Source organism: Tamandua tetradactyla, chromosome 8 (genome assembly GCF_023851605.1).
Source record: "Tamandua tetradactyla isolate mTamTet1 chromosome 8, mTamTet1.pri, whole genome shotgun sequence".
In the NCBI taxonomy this organism is placed as follows: domain Eukaryota; kingdom Metazoa; phylum Chordata; class Mammalia; order Pilosa; family Myrmecophagidae; genus Tamandua; species Tamandua tetradactyla.
In genome coordinates, this window is record NC_135334.1 from 95,788,383 (window position 1) to 95,815,590 (window position 27,208).

At 38.1% G+C, this 27,208-nt stretch overlaps 2 long non-coding RNA genes across 3 annotated transcripts in view; one reads left to right on the forward strand and one right to left on the reverse strand.

The window, feature by feature from the left end:
* Positions 1-27,208, forward strand: part of LOC143643690 (uncharacterized) — a 216,855-nt gene that overhangs the window by 101,330 nt on the left and 88,317 nt on the right. The window lies entirely within an intron of this gene.
* On the reverse strand, positions 10,634-12,079 carry LOC143643688 (uncharacterized). The gene is made up of 2 exons (XR_013156323.1): positions 11,981-12,079; positions 10,634-10,923 (listed from the first exon to the last, which is right to left on the reverse strand). It is a non-coding gene; the product is annotated as an uncharacterized LOC143643688 (long non-coding RNA).

The window sequence follows — 27,208 nt, forward strand, 5'->3', positions numbered from 1 at the left end:
TAGGTTTAACTCTTGGTTCATGCACTTCCCCAAAAACAAACAAACAAGTAAAAACAGACAAACAAAAATTCAACAAGTGGTGCTTCAATAACGGGATACTCATATGGACAAATAATGAAATGTTTCTCTGCCATACAGCATATTAAAAAAAAAAAAGTCAGAGGACCATGGTGGCTCAGAGTTCTTACCTGCCATGCCAGAGACCTGGGTTCGATTCCCAGTGCCTGCCCATGCAAAAAAAAAAAAAAAAAAAAAAAATCTAGGAATAAATCTGTCCAAGAATATAAAGGATTTGTACTAAATATTAAAAGGTCACTTCCACTCCATATACATATTTCAAACAATTCCAATAAAAATTCCAACAGACTTCTTCACCGAAATGGAAAAACCAATTATCAAATTCATATGGAAAGGTAAGCAGCCGTGAATTGCCAAAACTATCTTAGAAAAGAAGAACAAAGTTGGAGGACTCACACTTCTGATCTTACAACTTATTACAAAGCTACAGTATGGTACTGGTATCAGAGCAGACAGAGATCAATAGGAGTTCAGTCGGGTTCGATTCCTGGTGCCTGCCCATGCAAAAAAAGAAAAAAAAATTGAGAGCTCAGAAATAAACCCTCACACCTCTGCCCATCTAATCTTTGATAAAGGTACCAAGCTAACTGAGTAGGGAAACAATGGTACCGGGAAAACTGGAACTCCGTTTGCAAAAGAATGAAGGTGGACTTCTATATCACACCATATACAAAATAACTCAGAATGGATTAAAGACCTAAATATAAGATTTAAAACTATAAAACTCCTAGGAAAAAACATAGGAAGCATCTTTAGGATCTTTTCATGTGCTTATTAAACATCTTTTCACGTGTTTATCGTTTCTCAGACTTTAGACCAATAGCACATGTAACAAAAGAAAAACTAGATAAATGGTACTTTATCAAAATTAAAAATTATGTGCACCAAAAGACTTTAACCAAAAAGTAAAAAGACAGCCTATAAAATGGGAGAAAATAATTGGAAGCCTGGTAAGGGTGTAATAGCCAGGATATATAAAGATCTACAATTCAACAACAAAAAGACAGCAATCCAGTTAAAGAATGGGTAAAATATTTGAATAGAAGTTTCTCAAAAAAAAGATATGCAAGTGAAGAATAAACACATGAAAAGATTACCATATGTCTAGGAAACCCAATCTTCTGGATATTTTCACACTGATGTTCATAGTGGTATTATTCACAACTGCCAAAGCAACCCAAGTGTCCATCAACAGACATAAACAAAATATAGTATATATACACCGTGGAATATTATTCAGTTATAAAAGGAATGGTTATGATGTATGCTACAATATGATTAAACCTGAAGACATCATTTTGAGTAAATAATTCAGACACAAAAGGACAAATATTGTATGAGCTCACTTATATGAAATGAACAGATTATGTATATTCGTAAATTTAGAAACTGGAATATAGGTTACCAGAGGCCAAGTGGGGAAAGGGAGTGGGGAGTTACTGTTTAATTGGTGTAGAGTTTCTGTTTGGGGTGATGGTGGCAATGGATGATGGGACAGAGGCACAACTTTGCTTACGTAATTAACCATTGAATTGTATATTCTAAAAAGGATAAAAAGGGAAACTTTAGGCTGTATATAAGTTACTGCACATACATACACACCAACTATAGAACTGTACAACACAAAGAATAAATCCTAACTTGAACAGTAAGCTAAAGTTAATAGAATAATTGTAATAATATTTTCATGAATTTTAACAAAGGTACCACAGTAATGCAAATGTTAATAATAGCAAAAACTGTGTGTGTGAGAGAGGTGGCATATGTGAACACATCCTGCCTTCTCAAAGATACCAGCAGCAGCCAGACAACATTCCTTCCTCAAAGGATCCTCCCTCCAAGATTCCAGGTTCTAAATCCCCAGACTCTGTCCTTTGTTCTCACGGGAGTGATAACTGCTTCTGGGTATTTACCAGTCCAGTGACACTTCAGAATTCAATTTTGCTTTTTCAGTTCTCTAATACTTATTTAACTAATTACTTATTTGAAATTCTCTCTGTTAAAGTAATTGTTGTAGTTTCTATTTTCCTGAGTGAATAGTGACTTGGTACAGAAAGAAATAGTAAAGATGAAAACAGAAATCACTGAATTACAGAACAGCGAGACTAAATTTTAAAGATAAATTGAAGCAGTAGTCTTTGGTAAAATAAATTAAAGAGACAAAACTCTGGAAAATCATATTGTGAAGGAGAGAGATAATACATGTTTTAAAACACAAAAAAAGATGAAGAGATATCCAAATTATTTTATGAAGCAAACATAATACCAATATATTCAAATTTAGCCCACAAGAAAGAATATAACCAGAGTTCCCCAGTGGTTGAAACACACTTCCACGTTATGAAACACTGTTCTATTCATAAATATGACTTGAAAAAAATGTGTTCTGTGGTCAAATAAGTGTGGGAAATTCTCATATTATATCTTCCCCTTGGAGATTCACAATGCAAGTTTGCATATTAAAGTCTCTGAAAATCCCTGCAATAAAGAACTGATTAAATGCGTTGACCCAAGTATTTTCCAAACTTATTTGAGGCAAAGCATGTTTTGATGTTCTGCAGAAATTCTGAGACACCAGACTAGGAAATATGTGGTAGATCACCTCATTCCTGAATATACATAAAAGAGTGCAAAATAACGTACTATTACACAGCATTCAACAGTACATACAACCAGGTAAAATGTAGAACAGGAATGCAAGAACAGTTTGCTATAAAGAAATATATAAGTAAAATATACTATGAAGAATGTCTCAATAAGAAAAAAACATAACTATCTCCATCAGTGAATGTTGAAAAGGTACTTAATAAAATTCAGTACTTATTTCTGATTAAAATTCATCAATGCTAGGAATAGGTAAATAGTTCCTAAATCTAATAAAAGTATATTTATCAAACTGATAATCATAGTTATCATAAGTTAATGATAACATAAATATTGTAATATTGTGTTAAAAGCAAAATTTAAAATAAATATTAGATAATAGAAAAATAACTAAATTAACATGTTCATGACCATACAAGGTAATCTTATGTAGTCATTGAATATCATATTTTTGAAGTAAATTTAATGATATAAAAATCATAAAATATAATGTAAAGTGAGGAAAGACCCACAAACTAATCATGATATGATTCTGTTTTTCTATTCCAATATATAAAGACAAGATGAATAGAAAAACTCTGAAATATTCTCAGTAATTGTTCCTGAGTCAAGAACTATAGATGATTTTTATTTTTTTAAAAATTAAAGAATTATTTTTTATTGAGTAATATAACATATAAACAAAAAAGCAATAAATTCCAAGGTATATTTTAACTTGTAGTTATGGAACAGATTTCAAAGTTTGGAATGGGTTGCAGTTCCACGATTTCTGGTTTTTCCTTCTAGCTGCTCCAAGATACTAGAAACTAAAAGTCAGTATAATGATTTTGCAATCATATTCATTTGTTACATCCTGTCTTCTCTATTATAACTCCTCCTTCTCTTTCAATCTTTCTCCCAATCTTTAGGGATATTTGGGCTATGCCCATTTAAACTTTTTCAGGTTGAAAGGGTGTTGACAGTATAGGATAGGAGAATGGAATTAGTTGATGTTCTTAGAGAGGCTGGCCCCTCCAGGATTCAGGATTTATCTGGCCTTGGAACCATCTGGAGGTTATAAGTTTCTGGAAAGTAAACAGTGCAGAAATTTTTGTAGAATCTCAGATAAAACCCTAGGTGTTCTTTAGGGTTAACAGGAATATTATTGGTTGGGGTTTGGCATACCATAACAATTAGCAATATCTAACTGAAGCTTGCATAAGAGTAGCCTCCAGTATTGCCTCTCCACTCTATTTGAATGAACTCTCTCAGCCACTGATATCTTATTTTGTTACATTTCTTTTCCCCCTTTAGGTCAAGAAGGCAGTGTCAGTCCCATAGTGCCAGGACCAGACTCATCCCTGGAAATCATATCCCATTCTGTCAGGGAGACTTTCATCCCTGAATGTTATGTCCCGCAGTGGAGAGGGTAATGATTTTCCTTGCAGAGTTGGGCTTAGAGAGAGAGAGGCCACATATGAGCAACAAAAGAGGTTTTCTGGAAATAACTCTTAGGCATCATTATAAGTAGGCTTAGCTTTCCACTACAGAAATAACTTTCATAAGAGCAAGGCTCAAAGTCAAGGGCTTGGCCTATTAACTTGGGAGTCCATAATATTTGAGAGAGTATCAGGGATTTCCCACATAGGAAAATTTAATAGTTCCATATTTTGTCTTCAGTCCCTCAAGGGATTTTGCCATACTTTTTAATTATCTGCCCAATGTACTCTGGGATGTATCTGGGAATTACATTTAGCTATACTGAATTACAAGCCCTTATTTCCATTCTGGGCTTCATGTGTTTGGGTTGTTTAAATGAGCTATTCAGACAGGTTCATTTTGATTGTGTGTTACAGAAAATATAGGTTTTGGACAAAATAAACCTCTCCGTCTTTGGGCTCATACAATAGCTCTAGAATGCAGACAGTATCATCCTTTGCCCTGTATTCTGATTTATCTTAGTCCCAGCCAGATCAGCTTTGTTCTTTTCTCTGATTGAAGCCTGATCTTTTTTGTTTGTTTGTTTCTTTAACAGTTACTGTATGTAGCAATGCTGACTTTCAGAGCTGCAGAATTCTAACTCTGAGTCTTAGGTGTCACACAAGTACCCAGAGTTCCAGGGAAATACCAATATATAAAGTCAAGATAAATAGGAAAACTCCAGAATATTCACAGTCATTATCACTGAGTCAAGAACTATAGATAATTTTTATTTTATGCATATTTTTACATTTTCCAAAATTTCTACCGTTAACAGATTGAAGGGCTGGCCTATCAAAAACAGGACAAAATAGACATCTTCCTCTTGTATATTACAGGGGTTTTGATGAGGGTACAGGCAGATAGAGAGGAGGTGTAGATGTATGGAGAGTATTTCTTGGGTATCTGCCATATATCAGGTAGTCTCCTAGGGACTTTATGTATATAATCTCATTTAATCTTCTCTGTTTATCTTTGGGGTAGATATCATTACTCCCATTCTATAGGTAGGAAACTGGAGACTTAGAGAAGTTATATTACTTACCCAAATTCCCATAGGGAGTAAGCATCAACGTTGGGATTCTGAACAGGGCCTGAATGAATTCAGTCTGTGTTCTTTCTATAACACTATACTTAGTCGTGAAGATTCCCTAATCATCAAGCCTACAGTTATCTTTCCCTCCTTTGAATAGTATTTGATGTCTATTCTAAACAACTGATTTGACATTTAATAGATGATTACTTACAATACTCATTGCATTTTAGAGTGTTAACCTTCCCTCTCCAACTAACTTAAGCTAGAGGTTCTCAGTGGGGGTAGTACTGTTCCCTGGAAGGCTTTTTGGAAAGTTGTATGTGTGGGGGTTGGTCATCTCATTGATTGAGGGGAACAGTTGGCATTTACTTGGCAGGGGCAATGTGAAGGACAGTCCCAGGGAATGGAAATTATGCCACAACCCACAGGATGTTCAGAAGTTCTTCAAATGTCCAAGGTTAAAAGCTTGTTTATAATTATCTAAGACTCAACATAACTCTGTTTTATAATAACATACAATTTGCTATTGTTTAAAAAAAAGAACAATTATACTTTGTTTATTTTGGCCTTTGGCTGAGAGCTTTCCATCATTCCAGAAAATTACGTTTACTGACAACACTTATTGTGGTATTTGAGTCACCAGTAAAATATAGATATATCAGTGTACTTTTTCAGCTATTGCATTCACAGTAATTCTATATGTAGATGAAAACTTCTGACCCCTCATTACTATGAGTGTAAGTTTCCACAAGCTTTTACGTATTGAAATACATGCGGTTTTATTATAAATTACTTTCATTTTATTTCTCCTTTCCACTATTATTAGGTCATGGTTTTTTTTTAAAAAATCATATCTGTAGGTAGGTTACATCATGTATGATAATATTTATAGATAATTTTAATACAGTAAAAGGGATGTTAAAGTGTATGGCATTGAGAAAGAAGAGGGCCAAGAAGCAGAGCCTGGGAGGAAGAGGGCCAAGGCTCATCTGGTTCGACTTCCCAGAGTTCCTGTGGCACTCTATGCACCCTGACTAAAGGTAGGCATTTGCTGAATCTAACCAAGAACAGAAAGGAGGCTCCAAACACACACATCCATGAACTGCTAAGGTTCTGAATAAGGAAGGCCCCTTTCTCTCAGAGTTCATTCCTTTCTGAGAATTGAATGGAGACATGTCAAGTTCCCAGTTCCTGAACATGGCCTGTGATCTCACACCTTTGTGCCTTGATGGTTCTTCCACCTGGAAGTTCTCTTCTCCCTGATCAGTCTTGGCAAGGACAAATTTACTTTATCTTTTTAGGGCCAATTCAAGATTTTCCTGATCCTTTCCTGTCTCCTTACCCCTCCTCAAAACAGAACTAGTCTCTTTCTTCTACACTCTCATGGTATTTTATTGGCATCTTTTTTGTGGCATAGTATCTTAGAGTGTTTTGTATATAGTATCATTCTCCCATCCCAGGTGGCAAGTTCTTTCCTATGGAGAGCATTCCTAACTCAACTCTATAACCCCACACCTAGCATAGAGCTGGGCACAGAGCAGGTTGGTTGTTCAAGTAGTTGTTTTAGTTTTCTGGGCTGATCAATCAAATACTATGAAATGGGTCAGGTTAAACAATAGGAATTTATTTGCTCATGGTTTAATGTGGGAAAATGTCCAAACCAAGGTGTCATTAAGTCATATGCTTTTTTCCGAAAGACTGTGGTATTCTGGAGTGGGCTGCTGGTGACCCTTGGTCCTTAGTTTGTCATATGGCAAGGCACATGGTGGAGTCTCCTGTTCTTTCCTTCTCTTCTGAATTCCATTGATGTTCAGCTACTTGCTTTCCATGGCTTTCTTTATGATTCTGTCTGAATTTCACTCCACTTATAAAATACGCTAGTAATAGGATTAAGACCCATCCTGATTGAGGTGGGCCAAACCTTAATTGAAGTAACCTCATCCAAAGTTCCTACTTACAATGAATTCACACTTACAGAAATGGATTAAATTAAGAACATCTTTTTCTGGGGTATTTACAGTTTCAGACCACCATAGTTGTTGAATGAATAAATAAATCACTGAAAAATAGTCCTGCTTTATGTAGGTGAGAGAAAAGATTTTCCAGAGGAATGGATTCTTCGTGGTGGATTAGCATTTGGGAAGGATTTTTTGAACAGCTTTCTATAGCATTCTGCCTCAGGTTGCTGTGTGCTACTCTTAAAGTGGAGGCAACTAGAGTAGTACACAGATGCATTTGTTCTTATTAGGAGAAAGAATGCTATTGTGCTCAATGGATAGCCTCCTCTCTAACTGCCAACACTACTCATTTTTGAAGGCCACCACATGAATCAGGTTGTTGAGAAATTCCCTTATGGTTTCATCAAGCAAGTGTTGCTGGTCTTTAATATCTCAAATTGAGATCTCAGAAATGGATCTCCATGAAGTTTGCATGTTATAAGAATGATACCTTAGTAGGAATGCTGTAGGGGTAGAGAAGGCAAAGGAGTAGAGAAGGAAAAGAAGGCTGTCCCTACTTTTGGATTTGTTTTCCTCCTTTTGACAAAAAGGATCTTTGGAGCCTACTGAAAGAGAGGTAGAAGTGTTCCCTTCATTAATTTCACACAGTGAAATAAAAGCTGTGTAAAGAGTACAAAATAAAAAGAAAAATAATTTTAAAACCTCTACAATTTCTTTGCCAAGTGTTTCATGCCCATTGCCTCAATGACCTTAAAACAGTCCTGTGTGATCATAGGGATTTCCATTCCCTTTATTTAGAGAAGGAAATATAATAAAATTTGTCTACCTAGAATATTTTAAAGAGTTGTATTATAACTATTAAGGAAGAAATAGTATCTCCTTTACTAAGAAGCCAGTTTAGAAATGACAGATCTGAAGGACAGATAGGTATATGATAATTTCAGAAGCCAAGAACTGGCCTAGAAGGACTTCTAACAGTATGGTTAATCAGAAGAATAACATAAGAAAAACAGAATAATAATTTAGTAATAAAATCAACCTTTTTTGAGCTCTATTTTCCACTAGGCACCATGCTAAATACTTTACATACATTGTCTATTTTAACCTTTGGAAATAAAGGCTATGCCAGATCAGAAGTAATTATTAGCCCAGAAAGGGAGCTGACTTGCCCAAGTCCCCACAGTTAGTAAGCGGAAAAGCTTGGATTCAAACCCAGGTTGATACAGCTCAATGGTCACGCTCTTCTAGGACATACAGCAGACACATATGTCCTCAAATTCTCTAGAACCTCTAGGGACATCCTTCTTTTCTACACTAAAGGCAGCAGGGCCCAACAATAAACAGAGACTTTCTCCTTCTTAGAAAAATAAGCAATCCCAGAAGAAGTGTAAGCAGCAGACCAGAGCTTCTGGGAGTTGGCCTTCACCTGCAGAAGAAAGCTTGGAGATTCTTCCTGGGGACCAATGGCCCCATTTTTTTCTCATGTTTTCGAAAGAGGCTTGGCTGTCAGGCTTTGATTCAGAACAGGAGTGCATTCAGAAGCATCCTCTGGCGGAGCTGGGAAGCTGCTCACATCCCCGGAAAATTCAGTGGGAGAAAAAGTTTATGGAAGCGAGTAGGAGTTTATTCAACAGTGTCTGAGGCCTTTCAGAGCAATGAGTGAGTGTCTATAAAGGGGCAGTCAAGCATAGGCTGGGAATTATCTCTGTTGGGTGCCTACCTGTGACAGGCCCTCAAGAGCTGCTGAGAGCCTCATTCAGTGACCAAGGGACAATGGCCAGTGGGGGCTAACAATTCGGAGGAGTCTATCATTCTGGTGGTGTTATCTTTAGCTCTGAATAAAACCGGAGTTCCCCCTTTCTGCCTCCTAGTCAGCACTATTTTTAGGAGCCAGTGGTACTTTTCAACTCTCTTTCACTATTTTTCAACAGGTTCACAAGGGCACGAAGTGCAGTATATAAAAAGAGGATAATGACTTGACTTGAGTGCAGGAAAGGGCCCCATGAACAGAGCAGCCAAGCTTGCCCGACTAGAATAGATGAAAGTTTGGAGAAGAGTCAAGAAAAAATGGCATTGTCTGTATAGAGAATCTCCCCATTTTGCATACAGTACTTCTGATATGCTAAAGGAGACTTTTTGAAGTTCAAAGTTTACAGAAGAAAGAACCAACTTTGAACAGTTATGAGTAAAAAATTGGAATAATGCTAAGTGGCCTTCTAATCTGACCTGTTCACAGCAGTCCAGTGCGTGCCTACACTACAGGGACTCTGATCCATTCTCTACTTCGGCAGGGCTGGCTTTTTGAGTGTGCAACTTGTGTAGCCACACAGGGCCCTGCCCTTAGTTTAAGGCTGTGCTGTAGCTATCTTAAAATTCTTAATAATTTTTTAACAAGGGACCCCAAATTTTCGTTTTGTACTGGGCCCAGCAAATTATGTAGCCAGTCCTGAATTAGAGGGACAAAGAGCTGTTGCATTCCACAGTCCCACACACCAGGCCTTGGCTGTCAAAATTATATATTTATATACATTTATGTCCTAAATATCTATATTATGTAAACCCCCACTTCTGCTTTTTGCTTGTGTTTTCATCTTCTGTCTGTCTTGTTCCTCTTATAGGGAGAGGAGAGGTGCTGGATATTTTAGTTTTGCTTTTTTAATATGTGATATTTAAAAATTCCCCAAATAGGTGACAGTCTCTGGCCAAACCTGTGTCTCTGTTTGGTAATCATTACTCCATATTCCACATGAATTTTTCAGGATTCCTTTATTTGATTCCATAGCCAGAGGCTCAAGCAGAAATGGAGTCTGTTTTGAGGCAGAGGGTTAGTTGGATCCATCTTGGGGAAAGTTTTTCTTGGTCACCAGAGTATGGAGAAGGATAAATTAAAGATCAGCCTTATGTCTTTTAGAGAACAAGGCTCATAATGTTCACTGTTCCATAAGCCCGAAGTCTCAATATCAGTGCATACCAAAAGTAAAATGGCCTTCATGAAAGTAGAGAAGTAAAAGTTAACACTGTGCAGCAATGTCTTTCTGTACTGGGATTTGAAATCTCTTATAGTAAACCCAGAGTGAGGCTGAGGGAATATCCTAGATGATAACTTGCTTGAAATAAAAATTGTATGTTAATGATGCCTGACGGATTATAGAAAGCAATTCCCTGTCCAAGGGTTGGAGAGAAATATCATACCAAACTATATAATATATAAATCTTCTACCCTTTGAATATTTTCTAATTTTTACAGGAAATTATTATTAACAGTGATAATGATGACAACATAGGAAATAGCATTGGAATCATGATCACAGATATGTCTTCAGATCTTGATTCCTACATTTCTAACCATGACTGTGGGCAATTTCCTAATTTCAGTGGCCTTTGGTTGCTTCATCTAAAAGATGGAGGTCATAAGGCCTATCCTATACCCAAAGGTGGTGAGAGTCTCAGGATTGGTCAATATACGCCTTAAACTATATCATAAATGGCACAAGGCAACTCAAAGCATTCTAGATTCTCTTATTTGAATATACAGCCCTTCCCAGACTGTCCATTCTCCCCCACCTTTTCTTCTCACTTAAGCTTCTCAGTCTTACTGTGCTTTGGAAGGATCTTGGGCCCCACATCTGGAATGTCTGGGTTGCCTGCAGGAATTGGAACGTCTCTCCAGGGAGGATTTCTGGAGAGCCCACTTCCAAACCCAACACACAGTTATCTTCATGGGGTGACTGCCCAGTGGCCATCATTTCCTCACCTCAGGAGTGTTACCTCACAGATGGAGGACCCAGTCTGTGGGAAAGAAGAGACCATGACTTATCGGAACATATGGTTTCTTAATTCAAGTTAAAATGTCTGAACCCTGTTGCATCTGGTGCCATTTTAGTTTGTTAAAAATGCCACACAAGGCTGTGACTAAAGGGGAAGAAATGGAGAAAAATACAGTTATTACACACTCAAGAGCTGGGTTTTGCGGCTCATTACCCAGTGGCCTCCGTGACTAATTAGGTTTTGTCACTGTTGCCGGGTCATTATGCCTTAATTTTTTTGCATAGTTATTCAGCCGTCACTTGAGGAAAAATGAAGTAGAGAAATACCCTTCTCTGCCTCTCCTGCTCTGAATCACTCAGGCTAAAAATCTCTCTGGGCAGAGAGTACCCGAAACTGATGAAATGATCATTTTGCCACAAAGGGACAAAGAAGTGTTAGTGGATTAAAGAGGCACTTCTTTATCTGATGGCAAAGACCTCATTGAGGAGCAAAGGACACAATTCAGTGGGGAAGATCATTAACTTTGAAGTCAGTCATCCAAAGATAATGTTTGTCCCTTTGCTTCCTTTGTTGCCCAACTGGCCTTAGCAACCTCTATTTTTTAACTCATCCTTGAAAAACTGGGGGAAAATACATAATAAAATAAAGGCCTTAGGTCTTCTACAGGCCGGAGGCCTAGGTTAATTTTTGCTAGCAGCAAAGGAAATTGAAGATACCATGGTATTAGCACAGTGGGGCTTGTGTTGGATCTGGGATAGTAAAAGGACCCATGGTGAGAGGGGAGACATTGGTGTCAATCATGGGGTGGGGTGCCACAATGGCTGGTAATTGGCGTGGGTCCACCTTCTACGTCTGTCCCGCTGAGCCTGCAGCCTCCTGCCCACTCTTGAGCCCCACTGCTAACAAGTAAACAATTTATCAGGGTTAGGTCTCCTGCGGGTTGCCCCATCACACACTCCATTCAGCCCCAGTACCCCCCCAACCCCCGTGCCAGCTCCGCCACACGCACAAAAATTTACGTACACCGTGCAATTTGGGGCAGACGCACCATGTAACAACAAATTTACAACAGGCCTACCATGAAAATGGCTGTGTCAATATAGCTGCAAACTGGGGTAGCAGAGCAGCTGTGTGGGGCCAAAACTGGTGGCCCCCAGGGGATGTCAGAGGGAGAGGGTCACAGGCATTGATTGGATCATATCAGAGCTAATTATGACCTCTTCTCTTTTTTTTTGACACGATAACTTACACAGATGTTCACTAGAATCAATCAGTGTCTTGTATTAGCTTAGCCATTTCAGTGTCTTTCTCTGTATTTGTTTATTCTCAGCTTTGTTTTTGAATGAGTCATGGCTGTTCAGGAACCAGAGTGCAGGGCTTGCTGGTGACCCTGTATTAGACAGTGAGAATCCTGTGATGAGGATTTTGATGGACTAGGCTATTGTATAGAAAAATGTGTACTTGGCTTCAGAAAATCTTTTGGAAACCTCAGCTCTTTCTCTCTCTCCAGCTTTGACCTTGGGCAAGTTACTCAGTTCCTCACCTAATGGGCGTGTTTTACATTAAGCAAACTTTTTTGGAGTGTATGTCCAGTATAACTGATAATTATGTAAAGAGAGAAGTAAATTTTATTGAGTATCTCCTATATACCATGCTTAACTCATTTAACCCTACTTTAGGAACAACTTTAGGAAGGCACTTTTGTCATATACCTTTATAAAGAGGAAAATGAGGTTTAAAAAAAGAAAAGGAGTAGCAGGTCCCAGAAATGGGATTTAGAACCAAGTCAACCGTGCAAAGTTTATTCTGTTTCCATGCTGCTCTACTAGGAATTCTCTAGAGAATTTCAAGTTCATAATTTCATATTCAAATTGATAAAACACGATTTTGTCTCCTGGAAAATATTTCTTTGGAAGATTGGGATCAGGAGGGAAATTCCTATGAGATGGGAAGAGCTCGTCAGCATGAGGCTTGTTGTTTGTTAACATTTCAGACATTCTGTTTTTGGCTTTCAATAATGAGATTTTTATCCAGTTTAAGACACCTTCAATTATTAGATACACCATTATTTTATGAACCACTAAGAAAGAAAAATTGCTGCCATTTATGGATTTAGTATCCTATCAATTATAGGACTTCTCTGTATTTAAGAAATACTAAAATGTAGAAAACTGTGCATTTTAGAATCAAATATATGTACTTGAATCTCAGCATAGTGTTCCTAGTGAATTTCCCATCGGTTCTTCTTGGGAAGAAGAGTGAGTTGATTTGCTATTTCTCATCTTTCTCAGATGTGAGAGAACTGGGCAAATCAGTAATTTGCAAGTGCCTGGGATATAGTAGCTACTGAATAAATATTAAAAGAATATGTTAGTGAATGAAGTTTCTGATATTTGGACCTTGCCTTGACTCTTGAAAGTAGAAAGTCTCCAGGTTCTGTTTTGCACTGTAACCCAGAGGATCCCTGTCTGTTGTTTACAGTTGGAAATCTGCTGATCTGGGTTCCCTGGGATCTTTGTGCCAGGTGTCCTGTAGAGCCAGGGAGGAGGAAGCAAGAGAGAGCAATCTCCCCAGCCATGAGTCTCAGTGCTATTGCTTTCCCTTCTGGCTGAGACAAAGGAGCAATTTTATGCTAATCACAATACATGAAATGAGCGTTTTTTTTGTGTGTGTGTGTTTTTTTTTTTTTTTTTTTACAAATTTTACATCTTTTCACTTGAAAAATATAATAAATGGGCCGAGCCAGTGTAGCCGCATTCCTCAGCACAGCTGGTGGGGCCTTTTTCCAGATGCATGCAGACAGTGGAGCACTTGACAGAACCTGCCTGGCCTGGCAAGCTCTTTAGTTACTTCTTCAACTTGGGATCCTTGCGTTTGTGCGCGATGTTACAGCACACTTGTGTTTGTGGAAATGAAGTTAATACTCACCTATTTGAGGAAAGGATGATCCATGCTGGGTGTAGAAGGAAATTCTCTCCATAATCATGAGCAAAGGAAAGTAGAAAAGAGCCTGCACTAACCATACCTACACAATGCAACTATAGGTAAAAGCTTCCAGAATATTGTCTTTTGAATAAGCAGAACACTCAGACATACTCTGATGAGCATTCTCAGTCCTTTGTACAATGTCCCCAACCTTTTTAGATGTCCTACAAGCCTCCTAGGCTTCTGGACTCCTGCTGAGCAGACTGAGTTCATCATATTCAATGTCTTTGCCTTTGTGTATGTTGCTTCTGTTCCTGCAAATGCTTTTTCAGTCATGTCTTATCTTCCTCTTCACCATCTGTCAAAACCATATGTGTTCTCTTCATGTTGTAAATCGAGTGCCCCCTCCTCCATGCAGCCTTTCTTGATTTCTTGTACCAGGAGGGATGTGGTCTTTCCCTTCTTGGAACTCCTGTGACACTTTCTTAGAGTTTTTATTTCACTTGTCTTGTGTGATAGTCATTTGTGTCATTTCATGAATTTAGTTTAGGACTTCCTGATACCTGCAGCAGGTTGTCATATACTGTCAAGGATTATATCTGGAAAGTAGGCTCTCCACTGGGGCAGGTTGGACACTAGAAGGACATGCACAAAAGTGTAGACACTTAGAAGTACAGTTCACCAGGCTGAGCATGAAACAATTTTTGTAACACCTTTTTTTAAAATACGGAAGACAGCATCTGTAATGTTAGAAAGTTCAGAAAAGCAAAAAGAAGTAAAAAAAAAATTGCTATAATTCCAACACTCAGAGATGCCTACAATTAACATACTGAAATTCATCCCTTAATAAATATATATGTATGTTTAAAAAATGTAATAATATGTTTTAAACTGTTTTTAAAACAGTTTAATATATTTTAAACTGTTTCCCTCTCATTAAGTTTTCTTCACAGATAACCTTTTATTCCCCCATTTAAAAACATTTTTTATTGTAAAATATAACATAAATACAAAGCAAAGAAAGAAAAAAGCAGTAATTTTCAAAGCACAGTTCAACAAGTAGTACAGAACAGATTCCAGAGTTTGTCATGGGCTACCATCTATTTCACTATCTCAGATTTTTCCTTCTAGCTGCTCCTAAACGCTGGGAGCTAAATAGAATTAATACGGTGATTCAGCACTGATACTTGTTTGCCAAGTCCTATTCTCTCTCTTATACCTCCCTCTTCTTCCCTGATCTCTCTCCCAATCCGTAGGGATCCCTGGGCAATACCCATTCTGACTTTTTCATATTGAGAAGGGGTGTCAACCCTATAGGATAGGGGAATGTAATAATTGATAATCTTGGAGAGGCTGTCCCTCTGTGTTTCAGGATTTATCTGACCTAGGAACCCTCCAGGAATTATAGGTTGATTCCAGGAAAGCAAACTTTGTTTAGGAAACCTTTATCGAGTCTCAATTCGAGCTCTAGGTGTTCTCAAAAGTCAACAGGAGTGATGCTGGATGAGCTTCAGCAAACCATGGCAATCAGTGCTATCTAATTGAAGCTTGCATAGGACATACTTCCAGAGTAGCCTTTTGACTCCACTTGATCTCTTTGGGTCACTGATGCCTTATTTTATTAGGCATCTTTTAAAAGCCTCTCTTCCTTCCCATTTTTTAACCATAGAAAATTTCAAACATATGCAAATGTAGGGACTTGTATATTGAGCTCCAATGGTATAATAAATAGTAAAATAAGTGAAAAGTATAATGAATAGTTATTTAACATGATCCTTTGCCTCTGCATTTCTTGTTAATTGACACTTAGATCTCATATTGTGGTCCCAGATCAATAGCGATGACATCACCTGGAAACTTGTTAAAAATGCAAATTCTTGGGCCCTACCCGAGACCTGTGGAATCAGAAAGTTTGGTCGAGGGATCCTGAAATCTGTGTTTTAATGAGCCCACCAAGTGATTCAAATGTGTACTAGCATTTGAGACCCACTGATTAAACCATATAGGTTTGAGTTTTTAGGAAATGATAATTCCTATGATAATTCCTATGATAAGATGGTGCTGAGTACTTCCTTTAGGGGCACATAATGTCTATTTGTCTCCATTTTTGTTATGTTTGCAGCTGTTAATGAGCATTGCCTAGTCAACACTGACATTTTGGCCAGATAATTCTTCGTTGTGGGGGGGCTGTCATGTGCGTTGTTTAGTAACATTCCTGGCTTCTACCCACTAGAGGCTAGAAGAACTGCTTCCCCCAAGTTTCACATCCCAACCAAAAATGTCTCCAGATATGCCAAATGTCCCCTGAGGGGCAAAATTGTACCCCTACCCCCAGCTAGCCTAGATTTACTATTTCATGAGGGGTTGTAAAATGCTGATATTCTAAATTTATCACTCTCTCTCCATTTATTAGCTGACGAACATTTACAAAGAGAAACCTACTCAGCAGCTTATGATTTAAGATGAGGTACAGGCAGTTCTACAAGAAAGAAAAGCAGGATAAATGCTTGAATCTTTACATTCATTTATCAGTTTTTAAAATGAGATGGTTCCCTAGGATCTTCCAAAATGAAGTCTTGTTTTGTATTCAGGTCTTTTGATTATCACTTTGAATTTTTGAATTTAATCATATTTATTGTGTTCAGCCCATTGCTGTTATCATTCTCATTGGTATTCAAATTATCCCAGCTTTGACCAGTGTAAGGGTAAATACTAACCAAAAACAAAAACATAAAATAATTTTCCCTGGTGCAAAAATGGAGACTCCCCTTCCATTTTCCTAGAACATTGTTTAGAAACAGTGTAAATTCTTTCTCTGCCCTTTTCTCTGCTGTATAAAAGCTAAATAAACCTTTTGCCAGCTTTACAACCCCAAGGATGTCTTTCTCGAGGACCTGGGAGGCATCCTCTGAAATGCAGACATCAAAGAAGATAACACCCCTATCTCCCCATTTCGGTGGAAGTTTAATTTCAGAGTCTGGCTACAAATTATAATTATCTACCTGTCATAGAGATAGAGAAGTTTTATTACTGTGTTGGATAGAAACAATTAGCAAACACAAATTAGGCCACCCCAGTTACCAGGCAAATTTAAGATGAACCATGTGTTACAAATAGTGCTGTTAAGTCCTCTTACTTGAAGACTAGTTTTCATTTTCTTACTTGAAAACTAATCTTCCATTTATCCATTATGTATATAATGGGTTGTATCTGCTGGGCTGTATAAACTGGTTAGCTCTCTTTATGTCACTGCAATCTTTGCACATTGCCTGTGATACATCAAATTCTGGTTTAATGCTTATTCATCAATAAATTGTTTAAAATTTGTTTTTCTTTCTCTTCTACCTTTGTGGGAAGGTTTTCTGGATTGGGAGAATATTTTGTTTTTCATTATATTTTCCCAACACCAGTAGAAGATTCTTCAAGTTGATGAACTAATTTAAATGACTGGGAAAAAATGCCATCATAAGAATGTATTTGAAAGTCAGGTCAGGAGTAGTAGTATCACCGAAGACTGGCTTTAGAATATATCACACTGATATATTCTTTCATTTACTCATTCACTCCTTCAGAAACGTATGTTGAACCCTATCTCCCTTTCTAGCCCTGTGCAAAGTGCTGGAAATACAATGCTGAAGAGATGGTTCTCTTCTCTCACAGGGTGACCATATAATTTATTATGCAAACCAGTACACTTTTGAGAGTGAAAAAGGGAGTGATAGTAATAATTATACTGAATTAATGGGCAAAAAGTGGGACTACCTTGTACAAACTTACAGTGCTTACACTTTCCTGGCTAGACTAGGACCAGAATTCAAACCCTAGGTTTGGGTTTGGCTATTGAGAAGTCAGTCAAGTTACTGGTCAAGTTACCAAATCTCTGGGGAGATGCAGAAGCCAAGTTATCAACACTGGACATCCCAAGGTCAGGGTCAGGTGAGGGGGAGGGTATGGTGATAACATTTAAATTCCAAACTTCAGATTAATATTCTTTGAATCCAATCTCTGAAGATCAGAATTGATCCTAAGGACTGGATCAAGGCTGTGGCCAAAGGTGGGCCACTGTGGTGAGTCAGGGAGGCCCTGATATATTGTGTACTTCTCTTATATCCCTTCCTAGAAGGCAAACATCTCAAGGTCTTTGGAACACTTCTTTGCTTCTAGAATTCTTATCACTGTGCCTTGTTCATAATAGGTGCTCACTAAAAGTGTGATCTGTCAGTCTGGTTTTTAGCTGCAGGACACAGAAAGTAACTCCAGATAACTTAATCAGAAAAGGACCTTGCTAGAAAGGCACAAGGTAGATTACAAAGTTGATCGGGGAAGTTGGGAAACCAGACTCAGAAAAAGATCTAAGCAGCCAGAAAAACTGTCACGGTCATGCTACAGAAATAGTCTGATATGGATCCTGGACCTCAGTATTGCTTCAGGTGTGAATAACTCAACTGTCCTGTGGCTCAGTGAGAGGGTGTGGCTATGTGAGGAGAGGGCATATCTGCCCTCATCAGTTTCTGTTGTGGAAAGCATAACTTGGTCTCCCACCAAGACTCATATCTAGAGGGGCTTTCCCCACAAAGGACAGGGAGTTGGATGCTTAATGGCAAAAACAATGTTGTGTCCACTACAGTTGTTTGAATAGAAATATCAAATAAAAAGAAGCTTTTTTTTAATCCACTAAAATTTCTGCACTGTGAGAGAGCCCACAAGAACCTTAAATAGGTGATGTATGTTCATTTCACTCACCTACACAATTTCAGGGAATGCCTTTGTACCCTATATTCTACCTCTGCTCCCTTTCCTCTGTTAAGTCATCCAGGTGGGGACACTGGGTCCAGGAGTTCCACAGCTTTGAGGAACTTTCAGCCATAGCATTGGCTGTGGTGGGCGTCAACAAACTTACCACCACAGGCAACTAAGGGCAGAGGCTACCTAATAGAGCTCAGACTCTGCTTTGGGCCAGGATCTCTTCTTTCCTTGAGTACTGTGTTAGTTAGATTCAGTTGTCAACTTGGCCAGGTGAGCATACCTAGTCTTGTTGCTGCGGACATAAGCCAGTGGTACGTGAACCTCATCTGTTGCCAATTACATCTGCAGTCAGCTAGGAGGCGTGTCTGCTGCAATGAGTGATGTTTGACTTAATTGGCTGGTGCTTAAATGAGAGATTGCAACGTAGCACTGCTAAGCAGCTCGGCATTCCTCATCTCAGTACTTGCAGCTCAGCCCAGGCCTTTGGAGATACAGAAAGAAGTCACCCCGGGGAAAGTGGTTGGAACCCAGGGGCTTGGAGAGAAGACCAGCAGAGACCATCTTGTGCCTTCCACGTAAGAAAGAACCTCAGTGGAAAGTTAGCTGCCTTTCCTCTGAAGAACTATATGTTAACTAAATAAATCCCCTTTTATTAAAAGCCAATCTGTCTCTGGTGTGTTGCATTCCGGCAGCTAGCAAACTAGAACAAGTACTTACCTCCTGAAGAAAATATATCTTGAACAAATTGGAAGAATTGAGACATTCAAAATAATAATAATTACAATAGGTAATATGTATTGAGCACTATGTGATAAGACATGATATAATGCTTTGTAGAATTATTTTTCTTAATACTCAAATTAATGCTATTATCCACCTTTCATAAATGTGGAGGCTGAAGTTCAGAAGAGTGAATTGCCCAGGTCTTACAGCAGAGATTCGAACCCAGAGCCATACAGCAATCAAAGAACCAGAGAATCAGTATTATCACCACATTATACTGAAGAAACTAAGGTTCAGCCACTGAATTGCAAAGCTGAGACTGGAGCCCATGTCTGGCTGACTCTAATGCCTGTTGTTGTGAACTGGTCTAACCCAGATTCATTTTGGTAGACAGTTATAGCCACTAAAGAAGTAGAGGTGGGTGAGTAAGCTTCTTTTCCAAATGTTCTTACAAAGTTATAATGAAATAAGTTTCAGGCTAAATTCTGCCATACGTACAGGTATTGACTAATATCTCTCTACAGTGCCTACATGCTCTTCTGTAAACTTGATTAGGTGCCAGCTATCTGTTCTTTCAGCTGTTCCAACTCCACCCTACATGAAAGATTTCACCTGAAGCAGACATAGCAGCACTCTCAGACAATATTGTGTCCTCTGGTTGGCATTGTACAAAAATCCTCATGAAGCAGTGTCTGGACTCAGGACCAATTATGGACCTTAAGGGGCCCAGAGAACATGCCTCAGTGGATTTTTATACCTTGTTCATGCAAGGATAGGAGTGACCCTAAACTATTTTAACTCTTTCTTATAGCGTAAATACCTTTGATTTCACCAATGAGAGCCCATTTTCTAACATGTGTAATACTCTTTGGTAGGACACTAGTTTAACCATTTTTCAACACCTAGTATATGCTAATTAGCAATGTGTGAGTTGTTGATTAAGAATGACTTGTGGCCTCCTCTGGAGTGTATCTTTTCTTAGAGTGTTAGCTGGCCGCTCTTGAATTTTGCATTTTTGATCGCATGTGAACTAACTGCCCTTAAAGTTTAAGCTGCCTGGCACAGCCATGCAGTCACACAGGCTATCCTGAAGTGTTTTAAAGCATTGCAGACTTTGTAACACCCATACCATTGACCACTAAACTGTACTGTCATCAGGAAAACTCCCAGAGTCATAGAAACAGAAAGGCAAGGGTCTTTCCCTAGTAATTTTATTTCCTTGGTATTCACCAAGGCCCTATTTTCACCTCTTGAAATCTTTTTCTCATCTAAAATGGTAATAACAATACCAGACAAAGCTAATACAATTTAAGATTGTTGTGAGGGTCAAATACAATATAACTTGTCATCCTCCCATGACTCTTTCTGTCCACTCACTTATCCCTGGGTTCTTGGAATCATATATTTAAGTGATGATTGAGGCTCTATAACCCTGAAAGTGGGAGAACAGGTTTACTCTGCAATGCAAACCATCTATACCTTAAAAAAAAAAAAAAAAGGTAAAAACCTAAATTCAGAAGATTATCTATTTTGCCAATACGTGATGTAATATCTATATATTTCAAAACATCCTGATGCGTTCTTAACTTTGTTTCTATTTCATCTGGATGTTGAATAAGCCTGGTCTGAGCTTTGGTTTGAAAATTAAGCCCTACTAATTAAACATTTGCTTAATCCCCTGTGTGGATTCAGGGTTGTGTTTTCAAAAACAGTGAAAAGTTGCTAATTATTGGGGCTTTAATATGAGATTGCAGATATCCATAGTTTTTCCCCAATTTCATAGTCTTTGATGGCATAGAGACAAAGCATTTGGAAAATTAACCTAATGTTTCAGTGCCATTGTTCCACCTTTGTTGTGCAACAAGAGAAGATTTTGATTTTTCTTGAGGATGGAAACCACTTTTCCTTTTGGAGGAATGTACACGATCAAAAGACTGACTCTTTTTGCATTAATTTTATCAATTTTCCTTGGGATGATCCTTTGCAATTTTTAAACAAATAGGATGAGGTCCTTTTGAAATCATTTTTTTTCTTCTTATGCAGTTTTCTAACTGCTCTGTGGATCCATTTCCTCATCTGTCAAAATAGACAAAATGATTCCCTATCTAATTGTTGTATGAAATTTTTAATAAATATTCGAAGCAAGCTGGCTTTAGAAAAGGAAGTCTGAAATAATTAAGTCATTATCTAGCATATATATGTGAAGTATTCCACAAGTGTTTTCTCATGAATTTATTAATTTGTATTTTTATTTATTAATTAAATTAATTTAACAGACATATTGAATATGTTCTATCTACCAGGTACAAAAGTATAGTTCCTCTTTCTCAAGAGAGTCCCAGCATGCAAGTTACAGACTGTGCTCTTGCTTCCTCCTTTCTTCATCGCTTTATTTTTCCTCTGTGAATCTCAGAACCTCTTAAAAGACTGTGTTGGCTGAATTTAAGATTGAAGTAAAAAAAATTGGCTAAAACTATCCATGTGATTACTTATAGGAGGAAAAAAAACCTAGCAAGCATTGATAATTCTAGATTCATTCCCCTATGAAAAAAGTTCCTTCTTAGCAACTCAAAAATTAAAACATTAAAATAATTATTCAATGCTTCACATTTTTATGAGGAAAAGTATAAATTCACAGAAACCTTTTTCAGTTTCATTCAATTAATATTTATTGAGTGCCTGCTAGCTCTCAGGTACTACGTGAGGTGACTGCAAGTACCTTGCCTTCTTTCACAAAGGCAGTGGAGATTCTATGTTGAATAGGTTGTTAAATTCTTACAAAATACCTAGATGCCTTGTTTGCACAATGCTAAACATATGTATTTGGAAGGCATTGTGAATATTTGCATTCACAATAGCATATTATATGGATTATCAATACAATTTTTCAGTTTTTATCCAGGTTAACAAAAGGAGAGAGAGGAGATTTTGTGTTCCAAAAACTGCAAATGTATCTTTGAAGCCATTCTGCCCTAAGAATGTTGCTACAGATGTACCATCGATGGCATTATTCACCAATTATCTGGCTTCTAGTGTTGCTAAGTGTCTGTCTCTGGGCTTCAGTTCCATATGCAGTTGATCTCTAAGAAACCTTATACTGTGAAAATTATATAATTCTATTTCTGTTCATTTATCAATTTCAAATGAAGAACTGCTCCATTATGGAATTGCCATTTATAAAGGAAGTATCTAAAGTGGTTATTGATGCTTATTACAGAGCCTGATGCAGTAATTGGTTAATTTATTCTCCTGGTAGCACTGGCGAATTTATTCTCCTGGTAGCACTGGCGAATTTATTCTCCTGGTAGCACTGGCGGTATGAGGGAGTGTGGTGTTTCGAGTAAAAGTTCCTCATCATCTAATATGTGTCGGACCTAGGAAAATGATTTCTCCACTCAAGTTCTAAGTTCCCCAACTACAAGTGGTAATATTATATGTAGTTTACAGAGTTTTTAAAAGGATTAAATGAGATAATGTATGCTATTGTAATGTATAAAGAGTAATCCATGTAAGAATTGGAATTATCACTTGCGTTTTCATCAGTGTTCACTGAGTTCCTAGATACTAGTTTCCACATTACATCCTCTCTGGCCCTCACAGCAAACTGATATTATTATCACAGATTTAAAGCTTTCATTCTTGTTTTTTTTTTTCTACCACCCCTTATTACCTCTCTGCAAATGCTTAGACTGTCTGGATTCCATAAGCTTGTTTGAAGCTCTTTCCATGAACTAAGAAGTGTAGTCCTTCTTGCAATCATATCCAAGGAACACCTGCTCAGAGAAGCTAGTCAATATTGTGGAAAAGTTCAAAGAACGCAGATCCTTAGTTGTGTCAGCTTTACAACCAGGAGGTAATGGCATTAAAAGGAATGGTCATAATACACAACTATAGTGACCTCATTAACCAGTGATTTATCATGATGAAAAGACCTGTTTAACCTTTGGTCTCCACAAGCTTTCTCCCTTTAACAAAAAGGACTGTTATTTCAAGTTGTCAGGAGATAATTTGTAAGTTGTTAAAGGACAGATTCAATTACTCTTAAGACAGTTATGTGGTAACTGTACTCACTGCAAGATGTCTATACAATAATTTTTTCCCATCAATAATTTTTCTGGGAACAAATGAAGAAACAAAGTTTGCTAACTTTTGTCCAAGAAGCAATCACAGTTTTGCCTTCTAGTGGTCCTGCTGTAGATGTCTAGTTACAAATTAAACTGACTTTGAGGCTAGTGTAAGAAGACTTGTGTTAATTGGATCCATTGACACTTGAGGCAACAAGTTTCCGTCTCAGTTCTACGTAACATTTATGGATGGATCGTTACTGAGTTGTGCACTAGCAAGCATCGATAATTCTAGATTCATTCCCCTATGAAAAAAGTTCCTTCTTAGCAACTCAAAAATTAAAACATTAATTATCAATGCTTCACATTTTTATGAGGAAAAGTATAAATTCACAGAAACCTTTTTCAGTTTCATTTCATTAATATTTATTGAGTGCCTGCTAGTTCTCAGGTACTATGGGGAGTACAACAGTAGATAAGTCTGGGCTCTGCCTTCTAAAAGCTTACCAATAACTAGGCATATCTCTCAGCTTTTAATTTTTAGAGCCCTTCTAATGGTTCATGAAATGATTGCATCCCTTTAGTTCTCCTGCTGGGTTAGGTCTGGCAGTGAATGAGGAGCTGTTTCTGTTGTTGATATAAAAAAATCGGAGAAATAGGAAAAAAGAGAGAGAAAAATTTGAATTGGGGTAGATCATATTGCTTGGAATTATGTACTGCTTGGGTGGATTTTTGTCTTTCTGGCCCAAACTGAAGAATGATAAAAACTTTAACATCTGTGCCACTTCAGATCTGGGCCTCTTTAGAGCAGAAACTGTCAGTTGTGACAAATTGAGTCTAATTGTATGGAGGCTTTTGTGAGGTAGACAAATGTCCATCAGGGTCTCCAGTGAGACCACCAAGCTCAGTTCACTTGTGCCGTCTCTCAAATTTATGCCCTGGATCCCTGAGGTGAGATCCAACTATGTGATAGTTGAACCACAGTAAATAGCACCAACTGGAGAATTTTTAATTTATGTTTGGGAAAACTCTAACTTTCAAAATGTGATGGCAGGCATTTCAGTTACTCACCCCCATTGTATTATTTCCTCATGCAGCAGTGTAACAGATACTGGAAATATGATTGTCCTTTGGACTTGTATTCAAGGGTAAACCCAAATCCCAGATTTTGGTTTATAGGTTAAAAAATTTTATACTGTCTTTAAGAAAATATGTTGCTTATTTTTCATGTTGTCCAAGTGTCTTACATATTGTTTTAATTTTTATCCATAAAGACTAATTTTGGTGGCTCAGTGGCAGAATTCTTACCTGCCATGCTGGAGACCTGGGTTTGATTCCCGGTGCCTGTCCATGCCAAAAAAGAGGCTAATTTCTAATTTTTATACTAGAATCTTCTTGGAGTATCCTGTTACCTATTAATCAAGTTTTAGTTGCTTGCAAAACTTTTTTCTTTTAAAAAATTATCTGTTTCAGAAGCCCAGTAAATCACTTATGATCTCATTGGTAGGGAAAGAATAAATAATAGCTAATTTTTATCTTAATAAATACTAATTTTTACCTGATTACATCGTCATGTGGATATCATTTAAAAATTAAATAAATGTTCGCTCTTGAAAAACATAGAAATCTAAGTGGTTAAAATAGTAGTGAATGAAGGGGAGAACCTAATAGAGTCTTCTCTTAAAGTGCTGTAATTAATTTAATCAATTTTGTTTTGAGAACTGTTTATCTCTTTACTTCCACAGAAGTTCTGAGGTAGCTTAAATAAAATCACAAGAAAGATAAAGTAAGAAGTCAAAAATCATATAGAGGAAGGATTAAGTAATTGTGAACCAGAAACTAAAAGGGGAATCATGATAAATTACATAGCTCCCATTTTATGTAAAATGGAAGTACATGGGCTTTATCAGGAAAGTCAGAGCTTTTCCTGGAAAAAAAAATTTTAGAAAGATGTTCTGTTTAGTTTATGGGGTTTTTGTTAAATTTGTAGTTTCGAAATGAAAAGCCTTTAAATCATTATCTCTTCAAGTCCTGGAGTTTGCATTTCAGAGGAGGAAAGGCCTGGAAATTAGGATCTCAACGTAAAGCTTGCAGTCCACTACTTGAAAATACCAACAAATTACAGAAAACTGTTGCTATATTTATTATCTCAATAGAAAAACCTGTAATTTAGTGGGTAAATTTGATAAATTTTAGTCAGAAAAACTAAGCTAATGGAGGAAACAAGTGTATTAAAACCAAACTAATTACCCAATTGACTGTGGCAGTTAGTGGACAATGGTCAGACCTATTAGGAAGGCAGGCTCTGTGGTTCTTGGATAGCAGTTCCAAATGGGTAAGCACAATACCTTAATCAATATAAAAGAAAACTTTCAGGAATTTAGTGTTTTGGTACAATTAATGCTTAGTTTGCTGAAATTTAAGGAAAAAGCTATTTATTTAATCAATTCTAGATATAAAATCTATCTGGGGGCTTCCTGGAAGATGGCGGCTTAGTAAGACGCGCGGATCTTAGTTTCTTCTCCAGGACACCTACTAGGGGAGTAGAAACGATACAGAAAGCGCCCAAAGCCACAACAGAGATAAAAAAGACAGCGTACCCCATCCTGGAACGGCTGGCTGGCTGAGAGAAGCAGCTCGGGTGAGATCGCCGAGGCGCGCGGGCCTTACCGGGCGGAGCGGGAAGCGGCCGGAGTTACTCCCTTCCCCCTTCCCGGGCCGGCTGGGAGAATTGGAGAGGCGGTCCCCTGAAACCAAGGCGACTGGCGCCCACACCACGCGCAGCCCCCGGACCAACTGAGAGAATTGGATCGGAAACCCCCAGGCCGCGGAGAACGGTGACGGGTGGGGGAGGCCCCTTCCAAACCCGTGACTCCCGGGGAACGTGCACTCTCTCGGGCGGGCCGCTGCCGCTGGCGCCCTCCTGCCACGCTTGTTGCCCAGGGCCGACTAGGAAATTCGGACGGGCTCTTTCCCTGGCTGCGGCGACCAGCAACCCTCCCTGCGTTCGGACCCCGGCCGGCTCAAGCCGCTTCGGCTAGCGAACCCCCAGGACGGCGAGAGTTTTCCAAAGTTTAAGGTCCCACAGCACCTTTTACTGGTGGGACCCGCAGACAAACGTGTGCCACGAGCGCCACCTACTGGGCAGGATAAGAAAAACAGAACCCAGAGATTTCACAGAAAAATATTACAACCTTGCTGGGTCCAACACCAAGAGAAATCTGAATAAATGCCCAGACGCCAGCAGCAGAAGATAACTGTCCACGCTCAAAAGATTGAGAATATGGCTCAGTCAAAGGAACAAACCAATAGCTCAAATGAGACACAAGAGCTGAGACAACTAATGCTGAATATACGAACAGAAATGGAAAACCTCTTCAAAAATGAAATCGATAAATTGAGGGAGGACATGAAGAGGACATGGGCTGAACAAAAAGAAGAAATAGAAAAACTGAAAAAACAAATCGCAGAACTTATGGAAGTGAAGGATAAAGTAGCAAACATAGAAAAAATAATGGATAGCTACAATGATAGATTTAAAGAGACAGAAGATAGAATTAGTGATTTGGAGGATGGAACATCTGAATTCCAAAAAGAAACAGAAACTATCGGGAAAAGAATGGAAAAATTTGAACAGGGTATCAGGGAACTCAAGGACAATATGAACCGCACAAATATATGTGTTGTGGGTGTCCCAGAAGGAGAAGAGAAGGGAAAAGGAGGAGAAAAACTAATGGAAGAAATTTTCACTGAAAATTTCCCAACTCTTATGAAAGACCTAAAATTACAGATCCAAGAAGTGCAGCGCACCCCAAAGAGATTAGACCCAAATAGGCGTTCTCCAAGAC